Consider the following 20,741-nt stretch of genomic DNA (forward strand, 5'->3'; position numbering starts at 1 on the left):
AATAATCTCCATAAAATATTCATAGGAATTAGTTATGTCAAAGTCGTACCCTCCCTCCATCTAAAATATAGCACAAGCAGTCCTAAGTGGTTTTGGGTAAACTGTTCAGTTTAGCACCAGTCTCCAACTATAAATTAGCCTCAAATTAATTTTTGGAGGATGTTCCCAAGCAGCAATGAGAAGACAGATCAAGGGCAGATTTGCCGTTCACTGCATAGTTGAGAACTTGAACCTATATCTTGAGATAAAACCTCTGCTACAAAACTGATGAACAAAAATAGCTAGATTGATGCTGCGCAACCAACCATTATGAAAAAGAATCTACCAGTAAACCCAATGATACATAATACGGATTTAGTTATGCAAACTGAAAATTCAGTCTACACAAATGGCCCACTGCTCGTTATAGCGATTAGATGGCAACTTTTCAACTAAACAAGTTTGCAATCAAATCATCACAGCAACACATTAAAAAAATCTTTGCCTAGTGCAAGAATGTAAACATTTACATCTCATTATTTCAAAAATGGGCAGCATTTTATTTTTCAAGACATAACAACATACAAACCCTGTGCCCTTGCAGAGTGAATAAAGGCAGCTGAGTGGGGAAGGAGGCAAGAGAAAAGTGAAGAAAATCAGCCAAGGTTGCTGCTTCTGATTATAGAGTAGAAAATTCTTCTGCTCAAGACGTAGGTGGATAGATATGGATCAGGCCCAGCTGCAGGCTTTCAAGTACTCCACTGACACACCACAGCATGAAGAATTACATTTTACACTATATGTAAGATAAACGCAGCACAGAAATGCATGACAGGACACAGCACCTTCAAGCGAAGAGTCGATATATGTATTGAAAATACACTTTTTAAAAGCTAAAATGGCGAGTCTGAAAAGAACAAAATTCTGTGCACAGAATATTCAGAATGTAACATCAAAGCATAAAATGTTTAGCTTTCTGTGCCCGTATTTGCATTACTAATACAAATACTTCAAATATGAATATTTAATGAACTGCATACAAGTTTTACTAGGTCTGTCTCATCTGCAATTGTTAAGTGATTAAAGCATGAAATAACATGCTTTGAATAGAGCAACCTAAAAATTAATCTGTGGGTCTTCTTTGATCAAGAAAAAGACTACAAATTTTCATAATGTCTAATTTTGTTTTTCATCTGTTTGCAAACAATGAAGGAATCCTAACTAAACTTTGGATCCTTCAAAGTGTTAGCAGATTTAGCATATTGTCATCACTATACCAGAGGGGGAAACATACTTAAGAAAGTCTGCTTTAATATTAGCCAATAAATTATTTACATGATAACTTGTAAATTATTCTGCTTAAATTTTACAACTCTCTGCCATTCACCTCAACTAAAGTTAGAGTTCAAAATGATGTGTTCTAACACCAGAAAGTTAGAAGGGCAGAAACTCTAATTGATCGCTAAATGTTTTGCTCATTATTGCATATTAAACACAAGACTTTATTAAAATGCTAATCACACACATCCAATTTGGCAAAATCATCATCTTTCATTGGCAACTGCTGACCCCTGACCTGAATGCCATCTCTACCCACAACAATGGCCTGTCACAATTGAAAGCTCCTTAAACACTTCCTGTACTTCCATTTTACGTGCTAAACAGTCCAGTTTCCACTCATCAATATTATTCTTTTTGCACATTAATCAGAAAAATATTTGCTCCAAGAGAATTGCTTTGTAAGCAAAATCAATTACCGAGTATGTAGTAATCAAGTAAGAACTAATTGTCTATTAGGGACTGGGTATTGATAGTGAATGATCAGCCATGATCTCAGAATGGCGGTGCAGACTCGAGGGGCCGAATGGTCTACTTCTGCACCTATTGTCTATTGTTTGTGGTTTGATAAATGTTCTTCAACCATGCAGCTATTTGTCAAGCGAGGATCTGACATTTGATGCAATTCACAGAAACAACCTTACATGGGCACACCCAGAATTAAGCAATGTACGGCCGTTTTCAATGCACTGAGAATATAAATAAATAAAGGCAAAGGTTTCAATCCACGATTCCAAAAGGTACCATTATATCTGTTTGACTATCAGCATTAACACAATGGAGCCCCACAAGTCAACATGCTCTCACTTGCCTTTTCATTGTCAATCCTCTCCACAAAGAGATAAGATGATAAATTGTTGACTGCAGAATAATTTTCTGGTCCAGTGCAATGGATGGATTCCCAATCTGAAACAATGTACCCCTGATGATTCATCTGCCAAGAATGCCTCAGGTGCAAATAAAATATCTTCACGTTCATTTGCTTTCAGTACAGACATTTTGTTTTGTTAACACTCAAAGCAACTCCCTTGCCATTTTGTAAAGTACATATACAAGACCATAAGATATAGGAGCAGAATTAGGTCATTTAGCCCATCGTGCCTGCTCTGCCATTTCATCATGGCCGATTCAATTTTCCTCTCAGCCCTAATCTCCTCCTTTCTCCCATATCCCTTCATGCCCTGAGCAGTCAAGAATCTATCAATCTCTGCCTTAAATATACATAAAGACTTGGCCACAGCTGCCTGTGGGAAAGAATTCCACAGATTCACCACTCTCTGGCTAAAGAAATTCCTCCTCATCTCCATTTGAGAAAGGACTTCCCTCTATTCTGAAGCTATGTCCTCCGGTCTTAGACTCTCCCACCATAGGAAACATCTTCTCCACATCCACTCTCTCAAGGCCTTTCACCATTCGATAGGTTTCAATGAAGTCACCCCTCATTCTTTTGAATTCTAGTAAATACAGGCCCAGAGCCATCAAATGCTCTTCATATGACAAGCCATTCAATCCTGGAATAACCTTCGTTAATCTCCTTTGAACTCTCTCCAGTTTCTGCACATCCTTTAAATGTCATAATATGTCCTCATATTAATTTTTGCAGGCATATTCAATAAATGCATAATAATAACCCTAACAGAATCAATGAAAGACCTCACCAATTTGGGTGTCCAACATAGCCCGCAGGATGTTGCCTTGGCTCACCAGCGCCACCTTGCTTTAAATTCGGACAAAACAATAACACCCAACTCGGCACACATCTCCTCGCTTTGGCTGGATGACCTGCACCCTGGAAGTAGCCAAGTTCCTGATTTCATTGTTTTCCATTCCAACACCAGATCTATTAATACACTATCAAACCTCTTGTCCACACTTCTTGAGAATTCACAGACAAAGCAGAATGCCTGCCCATTTTCCTTGCAGGGTCACTACACAAGAATGATTTTAGATAATACTGGAATAAAATACTGGAGTAAAATCAAAATATTCAAACAAATACACCTTGTAATTGGTAAGTGTGGTGCAGAACAAGCATGCTGGGAGACACCCCATCAGCAGGCAGGTGCTACATAAATCAAACTGGGTCTCCAGTGAAATACAGTGGGGTTACTCTCCTCACCACCACCAAGAAGTTGTGGAGAGCTACACTTACGTGCAACAACAACATGGCCAACACGCTGACACATTGTGTGGAAAAACACGTGGTCAGCCATGGTTACCAGGTACTGGCATTCTACTATCCCAATGCCGCACAATTACTTAGAAACAACAACCGATTGACTCAACTAGAGGAGGTCTTCAGAACGCAGTGTTTAGCTTTGACCAGAACCTGCTGAGAAATACTCAATTCTGAGTAGAACGATTTCTCAGCACAGTTCCCTATGTCTAACATCTGAACTTGCTGACCAGAATTCACCAGTGATTCCCCAAATGTGCTACTATGTCGCACCTCACAAAGTTCAGCCAGCAGTTATGCGGAGGAGCCTTGCGCAGAATAGAGTGCATTATTTGACTTGAGAGGAACAAATGAAATATAATTTACACTTCAGAATTTGCTTTAATAATTTCTGTTATCTAAAACTATTTAAGTGACGTAACACTTTAGGTTTGGTAAATGAATTTTTCAGTATCAAGAACCCTCAGAAACATTCAATGTTTGTGGATGTAGCTTCATCAGCTGTAAACAATTTTTCACCTGTTTTATAGGCAGGGTTTGTTCTTCATGCCATTGTGATGATTTTCGATTAGGATTGCACCTGACACCAAAATATTGTCACTGTTCGATCAGGAATAGGCAAGTCCATTACGATACACACTCAGAGGCCACTTTATTAGGTACATCTGCTCGTTAATGCAAATATCTAATCAGCCAATGGTGGGGGGCAACTTAATGCTTAAAGCATACAGGCATGGTCAAGAGGTTCAGTTGTTATTCAGTTCAAATATCAGAATAAGGAAAATTTGTGGTCTACGTGACTTGACCGTGGTATGCTTACTGGTGCCAGACAGGGTGGTTCAGAAACTGCCGATCTCCTGGGATTTTCATACACAATCATCTGCAGAGGTTACGGAGAATGGTGCAAAAAAAACATTCAGTGAGCAGCAGTTCTGTTGGCGAAAACATCTTGTTAATGAGACAGATCAGAGGAGAATGGGCAGACTAACTCAGGCTAACAGGAAAGTGACAGTAATTCAGATGACGTGTTTCAAGAGTGTTGTGCAGAAGAGCATCTCTGAAAGCACAGGATGTTGAGCCTTGAAGTTGATGGGATACAGCAGCAGAAAACTGTGAACATAGACTCAGTGGCCACCTTATTAAGCACAGTAACAAAATGACCAATGAGTGTATTTGCTAGCAGTAAGAGTCAGCAGCTCATTATCGATGGAAAATTATGACCCATCCACTCCCAATGAATGTCCAGTACTGACAAAACAATACACATGAAGAAGTTAGCCCATGACCAAGGCAACTGAATATTCCATTAGATTTAACTACTAAAGTGAAATGGGGAAATGCATAAACTCTGCATCTTCATCTTAAGTAATGGTGAAATGTATCAGTTTCAGTTAACACATCTTCAAATGCAGGGCAAACCAGCCATGAAGTAAACCTGGTGCTGAGGGACACAAGAATTGCAGATTGCAGAACGTGCATCTCTATTGGTTCAAAAGTTATAGTTGCTACACCTCCAACGTGTTGCACCTTTAGACACTGAAGTTTGCCTTAAATATTTCTAATTAATTTTTTATAAAAATGTGCGTGTCCTCCCCAGGTTAAGAACACCCATCTTACGTACAGCCGAAACAAATGAGTAACACTTGACAGAAAGGATTTGCCAGCTGCTGCTGGTCAGGGACTTGGCCCCCAGCTTCAATTCTGACTTGCAAAATGTCCAGTTTATGAACCATTCAGAGGAACAGAAACGTGGGTTGTGCGGTGAGGGGGAGACTCCTGTAATTTAATTCATTTCCCCTTGTCCTTTGCATTCCATTCATTCAGATAATACAACAAGAAAAAACTTCTTTATCTTTAAAATTTGTACCAATTTCACTTATTGCTCAGATTTATTCCATTCCTTGATTCTCAGTTTAACAGTTTCTCAGCAATACAGTTCAATGTGGGTCAATAATTTGAACAACTCTTGTTTGTAGCAACCAGTTTTCCATAATGCATTAATACTTAAAGAGCTCACTTAGGATCCATCAATTCCAGGAGGTGTTTGCAGTTTTTTTTCAGCTTCGATTGTGATCACAGCCAAATAACTTACTGTTTGTACATACAGAGCAGTATTATCAAGCACTGGGTCACAGAATATCAGGCACAGTGTACTTACTGAAATGCTATCAGCAATGAACGGAGTAGCTTCACCCAAACCTTCCTAACAGGTGATGGGAAAAACTGCTGCCAAGGAAGGATTCTTTCTCACCCCCAAAAGTAACCCCATTCCCTCAGAAGCTTAACGACAGATTAATATGATTTGTGTGGTGGCAGCCTAAAGCAATCTCTCACAAGGCAACTTTCAAACGGGCAAAGAAAATCTCATTAATTTGCCACATCAGCAGAATGTATTTCAGTCTTAAAAGCTTCTTCAATATTCTTCACAGCATTACTGCAGTAGCAAATTTAGCAAAGAATTTTAACCCAATGTACAAGGATGATTTTCTTTCAAAAAGGAACAGTAATTTTTTTTTAAATCTCAAAGCCAACCAATTCTCCCATATCCTTTAATCTATATGGATCACGCCTTAGGTTCCAAGTCAGCTTCCCAGCCGTTCATGGGACTGCATAAGAAATGAAATTGAAGGTGGATTTACAGTATACATGATCCACCTTCGACTCTGACCAGCTGTGCTTGCTGCACTCCGAAGCTTGGCTTGGGATTGAACTTGAAAGTAACTTGCTGGCGTTGCAAGAAGCCAGGATGAACAGAAATAACTATTAAGCCACTAGCCCTATTTCATCAAATCACCCCAGTGACTGGAAAACAAATAAAAGTACAGATGCTGGAATCTGAAATAAAAATAGAAATGCTGGAAGAACTCAGTCAGGCAAGCAGCATCTGTGGAACGAGAAACCAAGTTTTTGATCCAGTGATATTTCTTCAAAACAGAGAGAAGAGTACAAGAGGGTTTGTCCAATTCTACTGAGGGTGGACCACCATTTTGAATGCACAACATCAATAATCACAGCTATAAATATTCCTCCCCAGGCTTACACTGACCTGGCTCTCAAGGAACTGTACGAGACCATCAGCACTCTGAAGCTGCACACCCGGAGGCCGATTTCATTGTCGCCGGAGACTTTAATAGAGCGTCACTGTCTAAAGTCTCTCCAAAGCTTTGTCAACACATCCAGCTGAGCACATGAGGAGACCACTGCTTCTCACCCTTCCGCAAAGCTTACAAAATGCCCCTTCACCACCCCCCCCCCCCATTTGCAAAATCGGATCACTCCTCCATTTTGCTGCTGCCAATGTACAGGCAGAAGCTGAAACAAGAGGTTAAACTTAGTTAAAACCGTCCACTGTTGGTCTGACCAGTCAGTCTCCATGCTACAGGACTGCCTGAATGACGTCAACTGGAATGTCTTTCGTGATGAGGGTCAAGTCAAGTCAACTTCTATTGTCATTTCGACCATGACTGCTGGTACAGTGCATAGTAAAAATGAGACGATGTTTTTCAGGACCATGGTTTACATGACACAGTACAAAAACTAGACTGAACTATGTAATAAAAAAAAACACAGAGAAAGCTACTCTAGATTACAGACCTACACTGGACTTCATAAAGTGCACAAACACAGTACCAGCCTTACAATAAATAATAAACAGGACAGTAGGGCAAGGTGTCAGTCCAGGCTTCGGGTATTGAGGAGTCTGATAGCTTGGGGGAAGAAACTGTTACATAGTCTGGTCGTAAGAGCCCGAATGCTTCGCAGCCTTTTCCCAGACGGCAGGAGGGAGAAGAGATTGTATGAGGGGTGCATGGGGTCCTTCATAATGCTGTTTCCTTTGCGGATGCAGCATGTAGTGTAAATGTCCGTGATGGTGGGAAGAGAGACCCCGATGATCTTCTCAGCTGACCTCACTATCCGCTGCATGGTCTTGCGATCTGAGATGGTGCAATTTCCAAACCAGGCAGTGATGCAGCTGCTCAGGATGCTCTCGATACAACCCCTGTAGAATGTGATGAGGATGGGGGGGGGTGGGAATTGGACTTTCCTCAGCCTTCGCAAAAAGCAGAGACGCTGCTGGGCTTTCTTTGCTATGGAGCTGGTGTTGAGGGACCAGGTGAGATTCTCCGTCAGGTGAACACCAAGAAATTTGGTGCTCTTTATGATCTCTACCGAGGAGCCGTCAATGTTCAGTGGGGAGTGGTTGCTCCGTGCCCTCCTGAAGTCAACAACCATCTCTTTTGTTTTGTTCACATTAAGAGACAGGTTGTTGGCTCTGCACCAGTCTCTGAGTTCACGGACGGAGTCACAAGCTTCATCTGGAAGTGTATCGAGGATGTTGTCCCCCTGAAACTGGTCAGGATCTATCCAAACAAGAAATCCTGGATCAACAGTTCTGTGCAAACAGCACTTACCACACAAGGCAGAGCTTACATTGTCAGTAACCAACAAGAACTTAAAAAATGCAGCTACGATCTGCACAAAGTCATCAAGGCAGCAAAACAATACGGGGACAAGATCCAGACACAATCACCAACAACACACACAGCTTAGGGCAAGGTCTGTACACCATCGCAGACTTCAAAGCTAAATGCAATGGTGCTGCCAATATCTCCCAGATAAGCTAAATCTTTTTTACGCTCGGTTCAATGTTGCCAACACTAGGCCCCGAGGAGAGCCGCTGAAGCAACCTGCACCTTGGTCATCTCTGAGGCTGAAGTACGCAGGTGTTTCCAACGAGTGGACAGTCACAAGGCTGCGGGACCGGACAGCATCCCAGGGCAGGTACTCAGGATGTGCACAGCACAATTGGCAGGTGTGTTTAGAGAAATTTTTAATTTCTCCTTTTCCTAATAATAGAGTGCCCTCCTGCTTCAAAACATCCACCATTGTTCCTGTACCTAAAAAGACCAAGGTAACATGTCTGAACGACTGGCATCCTGTCGCACTCACCTCAATAATAAGCAAATGCTTTGAAAGACTGGTCAAGGATTACTTCGACAGTATGCTACCACCCACACTGGACCCCGTACAACCCACCTGACACACACAACCGATCGACAGGTGATGCAATAGCCACAGTTCTACACACCGTCCTTACATATCTGGAGAAGGAGGATACTTATGTGAGAATGCTGTTCCTGGATGACAGTTCAGCATTCAACACCATAACTCCCTCCAGGCTCGACAGGAAGCTCAGAGACCTCGGCCTTCACCCTGCCTTGTACAGCTGGATCCGAGGCTTCTATTCAGATCGCCAGCAGGTGGTAAGAGTGGGCTCCCTCACCGCTGCCCCTCTGACCCTCAACACAGGTGCCCCTCAGAATTGTGTCCTAAGCCCCCTCCTTTACTCTCTGTATATCCATGACTATGTCACCACCCACAACTCCAATCTGCTAATTAAATATGCTGACAACACTACACTGATAGGCCTAATCTCAAATAATAACGAGGCAGCCTACAGAGAAGTCATTACCCTGACACTGTGGTGTGAAGGAAACAACCTCTCCCTCAGCATTGCAAAAACAAAGGAGCTGGTTGTGGACTACGGGAGGAATGGAGACAGGCTAACCCCTATAGACATCAATGAATAGGGGTTGAGTGGGTGAACAGCTTTACGTTCCTCAGCATACACATCACCGAGGATCTCATGTGGTCTGTACATACTGGCTTTTGCCTCAGATAGTAGAAGAAATTTGGCACGAGTCCCCAAATCCTAAGGACTTTCTACAGGGGCACGATTGAGAGCATCCTGACTGGCTGCATCATTGCCTGGTATGGGAACTGTACCTCCTTCTATCGTAGGACTTTGCAGAGAGTGGTGCTCAGCCCAGTGCATCTGCAGATGTGAACTTCCCATTATTCAGGACATTTACAGAGACAGGTGTGTAAAAAGGGCCTGAAAGATCATTGGGGACCCGAGTTACCCCAACCACAAACTGTTCCAGCTGCTACCATCCGGGAAATGGTACTGCAGCATAAAAGCCAGGACCAACAGGCTCTGGATGTTCTTCCACCAGAACATCCGACTGATTGATTCATGCTGATACAACTGTATTTCTGTCCTGTTGTACATGCACATGTACAACATGTGTGAATGTGAATTGCACATGTATGGGATGTAAGAAATAAAGTTAATTCAATTCAATTCACGAGCATATATAATGCAACAAACACATTCCTTCCATAGTATTGGGTTGTTACATTAAATCATTCAAATCACTGTCAGATAAAAGGTTCTTCATGCTGTATGTATTTTCACATGACCAGAAGCTTATACAATTTAGTGTTAAAGCAGGAAGATCACCTAATGAAGGAACTATTATTTTGGCTGGTACTGCAGCACATTCTTGGAGTTCAATCACCTGTTCCTCACTTGCTTTCAAGTATTCTGAACCTGCAGTCGTGTCACTGGACTCAGATCTCATATTCCCAGTTCATATTCTCTATTAATAGCAATGCTGTCGCTCAGTTTGCAAACATAAAAATCCCAAATATATTTTTCTCAGATGAGCTGTATCACTCATTAACCTTCATTTATTGAGGCTTATTAAGCGGGAAATGCAGAAGTGTCTTGACTATCAGAACCTCTCCAAATCTGAGGAAATTACCAAAATGTTCATGCATCCTTCATTTCCCATCGTTCAACTTTAGTCTGAAGCCTTCCTTCTAATTAAGTCACTACCTGTGAGCCCGAGACATTAAAGTGTTGCATAAATTAAGTATTTGATCTGAGTCAGTTCCTTTAACTTTTAATCCCATACATTATCCCTTTCTTCTTAAAAAAGTCTCTTGCTTCTTAAAAAAAGAACCTAGAGTTCCCTCATCACTTACTTGTAGGGAGGCTGTATTTGCTTTAGCTTACTGCTATATAGTGAGATGAGGGTAACTGGAAAGAGTAGTCATTGCTTGCAATATTGAGCTTCTCAGTTTACTATTGATTTTGAGTCTCCTAGTTCTTGCCTAACCATAATTAGCTCCACCTACACAGCTCAAATTATAAGATTATGCATCAGTTAAAAAAACTATTTCTCCAAAAAACATCGCTTCCCCCTATAGATGCTGCCTAGCCTGTGTTCTACCAGCATTTCGTGTGTGAAAGTATAATCAAAGTTAAGGCCATACTTCAAAAAATATTCCAGTATAATTTGTTTCCTATGCTACAAATGACTTAGCTTTCTGAATTTAGTTTAATCATTGCCCTTTGCACCTTTCTAACAATAGAAGTTAAATTGATTGGTTTGTAATTATCTGTCTCTTCATTTCCATCTTGAATGAGGAAGCCTCATTGGCTGTTTTCAATCAACTTCTACTGTCCCAGAATTCAACAAGTTCAACAAAATCTTCAACTGATATGTCACTAATTCCACAACCACTACCTTGAAAACTCTTGGCTGCAGGCCAAGTGACTTGACCGCACTTTGCCCCATAGGTTTTTTTCTAAGACCTAGTCTCTGTGACTGAGGATTTTAACTAGTTTTTCCATGCAACATGCAACAATTAGATATCTGCAATATCTTCCACTGTGAATAATGATTCAAGGCAAAATGCTTTAACATAACTTCTGTTCCTTGTTGATTGTTATTAATGCACTAGCTTCTTTACCCAAAGGTCTTACTTTACCTTAGCTATACTCTTTCTTTTCATATATTCAAATGTAACACTTACCCAACAGGCTGGTATATGTCCAGGGGAAAAGGAGATCCAGCCACTCACCAACCCCACCTCCCGTACACGCAGGTGCTGTGAGAATCAAGTTTATGCCGCGCGTACACACACAATATCAAACTCACACTAGATACAGTTATGGAATACACTTTAAAGATTTTACTAAAACTAAAAGAGTACTATGCAGTACAGTATATATGAAGGAAAAGAAAATAAAGTAAAAGGCGCCAACTTATCAAAGTTCAGTCAGTTTAGTGCACATCGTTGGAGCTCAACCATCGAACCATTTGACCCCTCGTCACTTTCCTCCGGCCTCCATGTCCTCGCACCTGGGACCACCCCTGGTGGTCGACCGAGCAGGGCAGCGCACGTCCACCTTCCTCGGCGTCTCCTTCCCGCCTCCCCTCAAAAGACCGCGAAACCCCCCAAGCTCCCAGCCTCACAAGACAAAATAACATTCCCCATTGGTTAACAAATGAATACAATCCCCATATCAGCAAGTCCAAAGCTAAACAACTGTGAGAGAAATACTTATCAAACATAAAAGCATTCTTACTCTAGCAAACCAAAGAAGCCATTTTGATTAACATACACAGTACATTGTATATTCTGCCCCCACCAGCAAATGTCATGCCCTCATGACATTACCAGAGTTCCCCAAGGCTTCTTGCAACACACAAAACCCAACCCAGGTGCAGAAAGCAGTGACATAACTACCCAGAGCAGTAGAAATCACACTCGGTTCTCCTGGCACCACATATGTCAACCGCTCTGGGGGGCGCCTAATCCTCTGAGATCTCCAAACCCCTTCTGCCGACCCTTCCACCTCACTGGGCTCCCTCTTCACCTGCGAACCCTCTGCCTCGGAGACCCCAGGTCTACCTGTCAGATCCTCACTCCCTCCCGCACGGGGTTCCCCCCTCACCTCAGAACCCTCCGGCTCATGTTTGGGTTCCACCCTCTCTCCCCCCAACACTGGCTGTCTCTCCATCTGGCCATCAACACCTTCCCTCCTCTTGCCCAACTCAGTAGGGGAAGGGCCAGGAGCCTCTTCTTCTGGTACTGAAACGCCAGCGAATGGGAACAGGGGTCACTCATCTGAGTTGTCCTCTTCCGAATCGGAAGCCATTCCTGAGTGAGGGACCCGTCCCTGCTCTTCAGCAGCGGGCTCTTCCCTTTCTCCTTGCCCTCGCAGAGTCCTTGTACTAGGCGCAATCACCCACTCTGGCTCCTTGTCCACCCGCACCGCTTGACCCGGGGCAGCAGGTGATTCCGATGGAGCACCTTGATAGGCTCATTTCCATCCTCAGGTTTCGCCCGGTAAACTGGCAGGTTCGGCATCTGGCTCTCTATTACATAGGGCTGTCCGCCCATCGATCTGCCAACTTGTGCTTACCAGGGAGTCCCAAATTCCGTAAAAGTACCCGGTCGCCCAGCAATAATTGGGCAAACTTCACCTTTTGATCACATCTCATCTTATTCCTCTGATTTTGTTTGGTAGCCACTGCCTCGGCCAACTCATATGCCTGCTGTAACTCCCTCTTCATGTCGGACACATACTTTAGATAGGGCTTCCTGGGTAATTCACCCACTTCAGCCCCAAAACACAAGTCAATGGACAACCTCACTTCCGGCTCGAACATCAGATAATAAGGCGAGTACCCTGTAGCATCATTGCGAGTACAATTGTAACAGTGAACCAATTGTCCAATATGACGACTCCACATATTTTTCTGCCCAATCTCCAGCATCCCGAGCATATCCAACAGGGTCCTGTTGAACCTCTCTGGCTGAGGATCTCCCTGTGGGTGATAAGGGGTAGTCCTGGATTTCTCAACCCCCAAGCATAGTCAGTAATTCATGGATAAGGCGGCTCTCAAAGTCCCGCCCCTGATCACTATGGATTCGCCTGGGAAGGCCGTAATGAACAAAATACTTCTCCCATAACACCTTCGCCACTGTCGTCGCCTCCCGATCCTTAGTGGGAAATACCTGAGCATAGTGAGTGTAATGATCGGTGATGACCAAGACATTCGCAGTGTTGCTGGTGTTGGGCAAAATCGACAGGAAATCCATACATACCAGGTCCAGAGGTCCCGCACTCTGCAAGTGCGACAGTGGAGTCACCGACGCTGGCAGGGTCTTCCTCCAGATGCAATGACTGCATCCCCTACAGTATTCTTCGACCTCCCCCCCCTCATCCGGGGCCAGTAGAACCGGTCTTTGAGTAATCCATAGGTCTTTTCCACCCCCAAGTGTCTGGAATCATCATGCAAGGCCTGGAGTACAGTCTGCCAATACTTACCCGGCAGGACCAGTTGCCAACGGCGGGGTTGGTCCGGAGGAACTGTGACCCGGTACAAGACTTTGTTCTTTAATTTTAACCGAGGCCACTCCTTCAATAACAGAGGCACGACTGGGTGTTTCGGCTTCTCAGCCAACGCCACATCCCCCTTCTCTACCGCTCTCCACACTGTGCCAAGACCCGGGTCATTTTGCTGAGCAGCTGCCACTTCCCCCAGACTCAGTTCTGGCAACGGTTTAGTCCGCAGTGCAGTCATGTCACAGTAAGCTAGGGGTATGGCGTCGTCAAAAAACCCCAAATGGTCCACGGCTCGTTCCAGCCTCACTCTTCCCTCGGCCCTCACAGTGATAGCAAACTGACACATCGCCTTCACTCCAGGGGCAGGGACACTCTCACACTCCTCGTCCTTCTCCTGTCCCCCCGGCTCCCGACGTGACAATGCATCCGCATCGACATTCCTGCTTCCTGGGCGGTACCTCAGGCTGAAATCATATACTGACAAGGCCGCCAGCCACCGATGTCCTGTGGCATCCAGCTTCGCCGAAGTCAAAATATAAGTGAGAGGATTGTTATCCGTTCTCACCTCAAACTTGGCTCCATACGGGTAATCGCTCAACTTGTCCAACACCGCCCACTTCAGCGCCAGGAACTCCAACGTGAGTGGGATAGTTTCTCTCAGAGGGTGACAAGCTTCGGCTGACAAGGGCTACCGGTCTCAATGCTTTGCCATGCCCCTGGTACAGAACAGCCCCGAGACCCTCTCAGCTGGCATCCGTGTGCAGCACATAGGGCTTGTGGGGATCGGCAAAAGCCAACACCGGGGCCTGGGTCAGCACCCTTTTCAAAGATCGGAATGCCTCTTCACATCGATCATCCCATCTCGAGCCAAAAGGTTGCGCCGGGTTCCAGTATCCTCCAGTGTCTTGCCTCCAGACCCCCTTCCTTTTCTTTCCCACTGGGGGATAGCCACACAACAGCTGAGTCAACGGGTGACACATTTTGGCGTATCCTTTCATAAATCGGCGGTAATACCCATAGAACCCCAAGAATGAGCGCAGAGCGCTCACTTTCTGGGGTCTCGGCCAGGTGGTCACGGCCTCTGTCTTGGTTGGATCAGTAGCGACTCCCTCTTGTGAAATGATATGGCCAACGTAGCTGACTGACGACTTGCAGAACTGGCATTTGTCCAGGGAAAACTTCAGCCCTTCCTCCTTAAGCCGGCTTAATACCTTTAACAGCCGTTCTTCATGTTCCTCCAAAGTCAATCCAAACACTATCAAATCGTCCAGGTACACCAGCACCTCCAACAGATTCATATCCCCCACAGTCCTCTCCATCAACGATACAGGAAGTGGTGGCTGGGTGGAGGACTGTAAACCTCCAGGGGAGTAGGGACCCCCCCCCCTCTGGAGGGGAAGAACAGGGAAGGTACTCACTCCTGGGGGCGGCCTGTGCAGTGGGTTGGAAGCAGGGGCCGTCCTGGGAGAGGAGGGGTGGCGAGCAGCGCACGTCCACCTTCCTCGGTGTCTCCTTCCCGCCTCTCCTGAAAAGACCGCGAAACCCCCCCAAGCTCCCAGCCTCACAACAAAATAACATTCCCCATTGGTTAACAAATGAATACAATCCCCATATCAGCGTCCAAAGCTAAACAACTACAAGAGAAAACACTTAACAAACTTAAAAGCATTCCTACTCCAGCAAACCAAAGAAGCCATTTTGATTAACACACACAGTACATTGTACACAGAGAAAACCTTATTTTGATGTGAGATTTAGGTAATTTCCCCCAAAATCAGTTCTATACTTTCTTATAAGCTGTTCCTGAAAAATTCCCATTCTTCTAGTCTACCATTAGCCCTTGGTACTTTCAAATTTAACTTTATCCTTGAGCTGCTTTAAGAGAATTGTTTCCTCTTTTCAAATGGAATTCCTTTTTTTAAGCTATTATACCATAAGACTTTAAGATATAGGAGAATGAGGCCATTTGGCCCATCGTGTCTGCTCTGCCATTTCATCATGACTGATCCAATTTTTCTCTCATACCCAGTCTCCTGCCTTCTCCTTATATCCCTTCATGTCCCGGCCAATCAAGAATCTATCAACTGTTGTCTTAAATATACACCAAGAGTTGGCCTCCACAGCTACCTGTGGCAAAGAATTCCATAGATTCACCACTCTCTGGCTAAAGAAATTCCTCATCATCTCCCTTCCAAAAGGATGCCTCTCTATTCTGAGGCTGCATCTTCTGGCACCATAGCCAAGATCCACTCCACATCAACTCTTTTGAGGCCTTTCACTACTCGATAGGTTTCAATGAGGTCACCCCTCATTCTTCAGAATTCCAGTGAATACAGGCCCAAAGCTATCAAACGCTCTTCATATGAGAAGCCATTCAATCCTGGAATCATCTTCATGAGCATCTTTTGAATCCGCTCCAGTTTCAGCACATCTTTTCCAGGGGGCCAAAAACTACTCACAATACTCCAAAGTGAAGCCATACCAGTGCTCTTTAAAGTCGATACATTTCTGAGGAGCTTTACCAACTAGCTCTTTGAGTCCCAGCGCTCAATTATAACAAATTACACTACAGTGGCATGAAGTAATAGAGAAAAATACAATTCAAAACAGAAATATTAAATCGATCAGAAAACACTTAATAATCATCTCAACAAGAAAGCAATTTTCTCAAAAGACCCAAACTTTTCAGCAAACTTTTATTAGCAATCAAATTTTAAGCATCTAAACCAGGAAATTCCTGCCAAATCCAGAAATTAATTGGCCTTACATCGAGTGGATCATATTTACTGGTGAATCTTAGCCTTCTTGAGTTACAACATGCAATTCTATCCTCACTTATACATGAAAAAAGATACCCTGATTGGGCTCAAGTTCGGAAAAGATTTGGCAGCCTTCCACTAACCCTTGGAGCCTGTCCAAATATTGGCATTAGCTCACAGCTCTCTTAATCGAATGAACTGCTTCAATAGCTGAAAAAGGAAAATATTTTAGTGGATGGGGTAAGACCAAATATACAGAAATCAGTTTGTGCACCAAATTCTTTAAAAATTACATAAAATTTACTGCATGTGTACACGTCCTACATCCCAACTAATTAAGTTAGCATTAACAGAGAGTCTGCAGAGAGACTTAGATAGTTTAGGGAATCGGCAAATATGTGATATTGAGGCTCTATAAGGCACTCATGAGACCACACTTGGAGCACTGGGTGCAGTTTTGGGCTCCTTATTTTAGAAAGGATACACTGACATTGGAGGGGATTCAAAGAAGATTCACAAGAATGATTCCAGGAATAAAAGTGGAGGAAAGTAGCTCTTGGACTGTATTCCCTGGAGTTCAGGAGAATGAGGTGGGGTGGGGGGGGGGGGGAATCTCATATAAATGTTCTGAATATTACAAAGCCTAAACAGATTAGACATGGCCAAGTTATTTCCCATGCTGGGGAGTCTAGGTCAAGAGGGCATGACTTCAGGATTGAAGGATTTCCATTTAGAACTGAGATGCGGAGAAATTACTTTAGTCAGAGGGTGGTAAATCTGTGGAATTTGTTCCCACGAACAGTTGTGGAGACCAAGTCAATGGGTGTATTTAAGGCAGATATAGATAGGTTCTTGATTAGCCAGGGCATCAAAAGGTATGGGGTGAAGGCAGGGGAGTGGGGATGACTGGAAGAATTGGCTCTGCCCGTGATTGAATGGCAAAGCAGATGCGATGGGCCGAATGGCCTACTTCTGCTCCTTTATCTTATGGTTTTATGGTCTAAAACTTCACACCATCCTCCCTCTTCTTTATATCTAACTCCATCGGTCACTATTCTAGTCCTTTCCTTTCCTTGTAATCACCTAAAACCATTTCAGCAGTGGTTCAGTTAACAGAATTCTCAGATTAAGTGGTTTGAGCTGAAGTTGCAAATGGGCACTGTACAAGATCTGCCAGGTTTCACAGACTCCTTTAATGGTGATTAAATTACAAGGCGAGGAGCAAAGATTAAACACAGCACAATGAGAACAAATCACTCTCTACTGTGCTTACATTAACACAAGGGTGCACCCACATACATTCTACGATGTCTGTGACGATTGAGGCCAATAGTAATTGCCCGCCTCTAAGTGAACTTATATGGTAGCAATGAACTGCTTTCTTGAAATACATCTGCCTACAGGAGCACAGCACACTCCAGTGCTACAAGGGAAAAAGAGGATTCTAATGCAAAAACAGTGACAGAATGTTTGCATATGATGGCATTGTCATTCACCTCTTCCCTGTCTCTTTTATGGGAGCTACTGTGAAATTCTGTTGTACTGACTCTCACAGATGTGGTGGACCTGGAATGACCGAATAATACAAATGGTGGACGAGGTGCCCATCAACTGAACTGCTTCTAAATTGGTCCTGACCTTCTTAAATGGTGTTGTAGGCATTCTCATTCAAGCTAATAAGTTCATTATATTCTTGTCTTGTGCCTCAGAAGCAATGGGACTCTTTAAAGGAAGTCCAAAGATGATTCATATCTCACGATGCACGACCTCTGACCTGCACTTGAAGACGCAGTACCTTTGGGTAATTTTCCATTAAATATCCGGTTAATGGTCAGCCACAAAAATGTCCTGGGAGGACAATTAGATCCTCTTGATTTAGATTGGACTTTCTGGCATTTTTATCAATGTTTCTTGCAACTTATAAGCCCATGCCTAACTGTTGACCCAAGTCTCATTTCCTGAAGTCTCAAACTACTCCATTATCTGAGTAGCAACAAACAGAGTTGTACAATCAATACATTTCCCTTTTGCTGCTTAATAATGATGAAATTAAGTTCATTCATGGAGCAAATGAAAATGGGCCTTCCTAAGATGCCATCAAAACATCCTTCTGCAGCAGAGATGGCTACATTAGGTTTTCATTACATGATTGATGGAGGGCAGAGCAAACAAGGATTCTAGGCTGAGTTGGTAGAAAGACAGCACATAATCAAGAAACAACACACACAAAATGCTGGTGGAACACAGCAGGCCAGGCAGCATCTATAAGGAGAAGCACTGTCGACGTTTCAGGCCAAGACCTTTCATCAGGACTAACTGAAAGAAGAGAAACTAAGAGATTTAAAAGTAGTGGGGGAAGGGGGAAATGCAAAATGATAGGAGAAGACCGGAGGGGGTGGGATGAAGCTAAGAGCTGGAAAGGTGATTAGCTAAAGTGATACAGCGCTGGAGAAGGGAAAGGATCATGGGATGGGAGGCCTCGGGAGAAAGAAAGGGGGAGGGGAAGCATCAGAGGGAGATGGAGAACAGGCAGAGTGATGGGCAGAGAGAGAGAAAAAAACAAACAACTAAATATGTCAGGGATGGGGTAAGAAGGGGAGGAGGGGCATTAACGGAAATTAGAGAAGTCAATGTTCATGCCATCGGGTTGGAGGCTACCCAACCGGTATATAAGGTGTTGTTCCTCCAACCTAAGTGTGGCTTCATCTTGACAGTAGAGGAGGCCATGGATAGACATATCAGAATGGGAATGGGACGTGGAATTAAAATATGTGACCACTGGGAGATCCTGCTTTCTCTGGCAGACTGAGTGTAGGTGTTCAGCGAAACGGTCTCCCAGTCTGCGTTGGGTCTCACCAATATATAAAAGGCCACACCGGGAGCACCGGACGCAGTATACCACACCAGTCGCCTCACCTGTAAGGACTGTCTGGGGCCCTTAATGGTGGTGAGGGAGGAAGTGTAAGGGCAGGTGTAGCACTTGGTCCGTTTACAAGGATAAGTGCCATTAGGGAGATCGGTGGGAAGGGATGGGGGGGACAAGTGGACAAGGGAGTCGCATAGGGAGCGATCCCTGTCGAAAGCAGAAAGAGTAGGGGAGGGAAAGATGTGCTGGGTAGTGGGATCCCGTTAGAGGTGGCGGAAGTTACAGAGAATTATACTCATAATCAAGAATCAGAATCAGAATCAAGAATATCCTCAAGCAACAAAAATATTCTTTTATTTTAGAGATGGCTCTGGGTCGGTACTCTTTGGAATTCAGAAGGATGAGGGGGGAATCTCATTGAAACCTTTCAAACGTTGAAAGACCTACACAGAGTAGATGTGAAAAGGATGTTTCCCATGGTGGGAGAGTCTAAGGCAAGAGGGCACAGTATCAGGATAGAGGAGAGTCCGTTCAAAACAGATGCAGAGAAATTTCTTTCACAAAAGGGTGGCAAATTTGTGGAATTTGTTGCCACATGCAGCTGTGGAGGCCAAGTTTTTGGGGGTATTTAAGGCAGATTTAAGGTTCTTGATTGGACATGGCGTCAAAGGTAGTGGGGAGAAGGCAGAGGAGTGGGGTTGAGGAGGAGAGAAAAAAAATGGATCAGTCATGATTGAATGGTGGAGCAGATACGATGGGCCAGATAGCCTAATTCTGTTCCTATGTCTTATGGTCTTATTGCAGATGAAGAGCCTTGACCTGAAACGTGGATTATTTTCCACAGTCATTGCCTGACCCACTGTTCTTCCCACTGTTAGCTCAGCATCTGCAACCTCGCTTTGCCATAGCAAAAAAAACATGGAAAAGCCACTTATGTAAAAAGTCACAATTTTTATCTCAACTTCAATCACAGAATCACAAGCATTGCTAAAGCTAACAAGCATAACAATACTGTTCAACAATGTAAATATTTTAACCCCTCCTTTTCTCTCTTTCTTAAAGAAGGTGACAATGCTTGACTAGATTCCAGTGATCCAATGGTTATTCTTCAACAAATGGTCTGGAGGGACATTGTGACCAAGGACTGTGCGATTGTGACAAAATATCCTTGCATATGTAAACTAGATGGTGATGATATACTTAACTGATCTTTACACTGGCTGCTTAAATTGACAACATTGAAACCAATTCAAGACTCTTCCACATGGTGAGATTAGAAAGCCCAGTAAAGACTCCTACATTAAAATCCTTATCTATATGGTTCAAATTTAATCCAGAGTACAGAGAATAGCACAAAGGTACAGCTTGGCAGCACAGCAGTGCAACGGTAGAGTTGTTACTTCACAGCTCCAGTGGGGTCTGTTTGCAGTTTGCATTTTCTCCCAATAACTGTGTTCAATTCCTTCCACATTCCAATTATTGTGGGAGATTCGAGTTTAATTGGTCACTGCAGGTAGCCCACAGTACTTTGTAGGTGGAAAAATATGGGAAGAATTCATGGGAATGTGGAGAAGGAATAAAATGGCTTGAGTGTAAGATTGTCAGCCTGGATTCAGTGAGCTGAAGCGTGGGCTT

The 20,741-nt window shown here is 43.7% G+C and overlaps 1 protein-coding gene across 1 annotated transcript in view; it reads right to left on the reverse strand.

Moving 5' to 3' along the window:
- Positions 1-20,741, reverse strand: part of cachd1 (cache domain containing 1) — a 185,343-nt gene that overhangs the window by 69,340 nt on the left and 95,262 nt on the right. The gene's annotated exons all lie outside the window — the stretch shown is intronic.

The sequence above is a fragment of the Hypanus sabinus genome, chromosome 11 (assembly GCF_030144855.1).
Source record: "Hypanus sabinus isolate sHypSab1 chromosome 11, sHypSab1.hap1, whole genome shotgun sequence".
Lineage (NCBI taxonomy): Eukaryota > Metazoa > Chordata > Chondrichthyes > Myliobatiformes > Dasyatidae > Hypanus > Hypanus sabinus.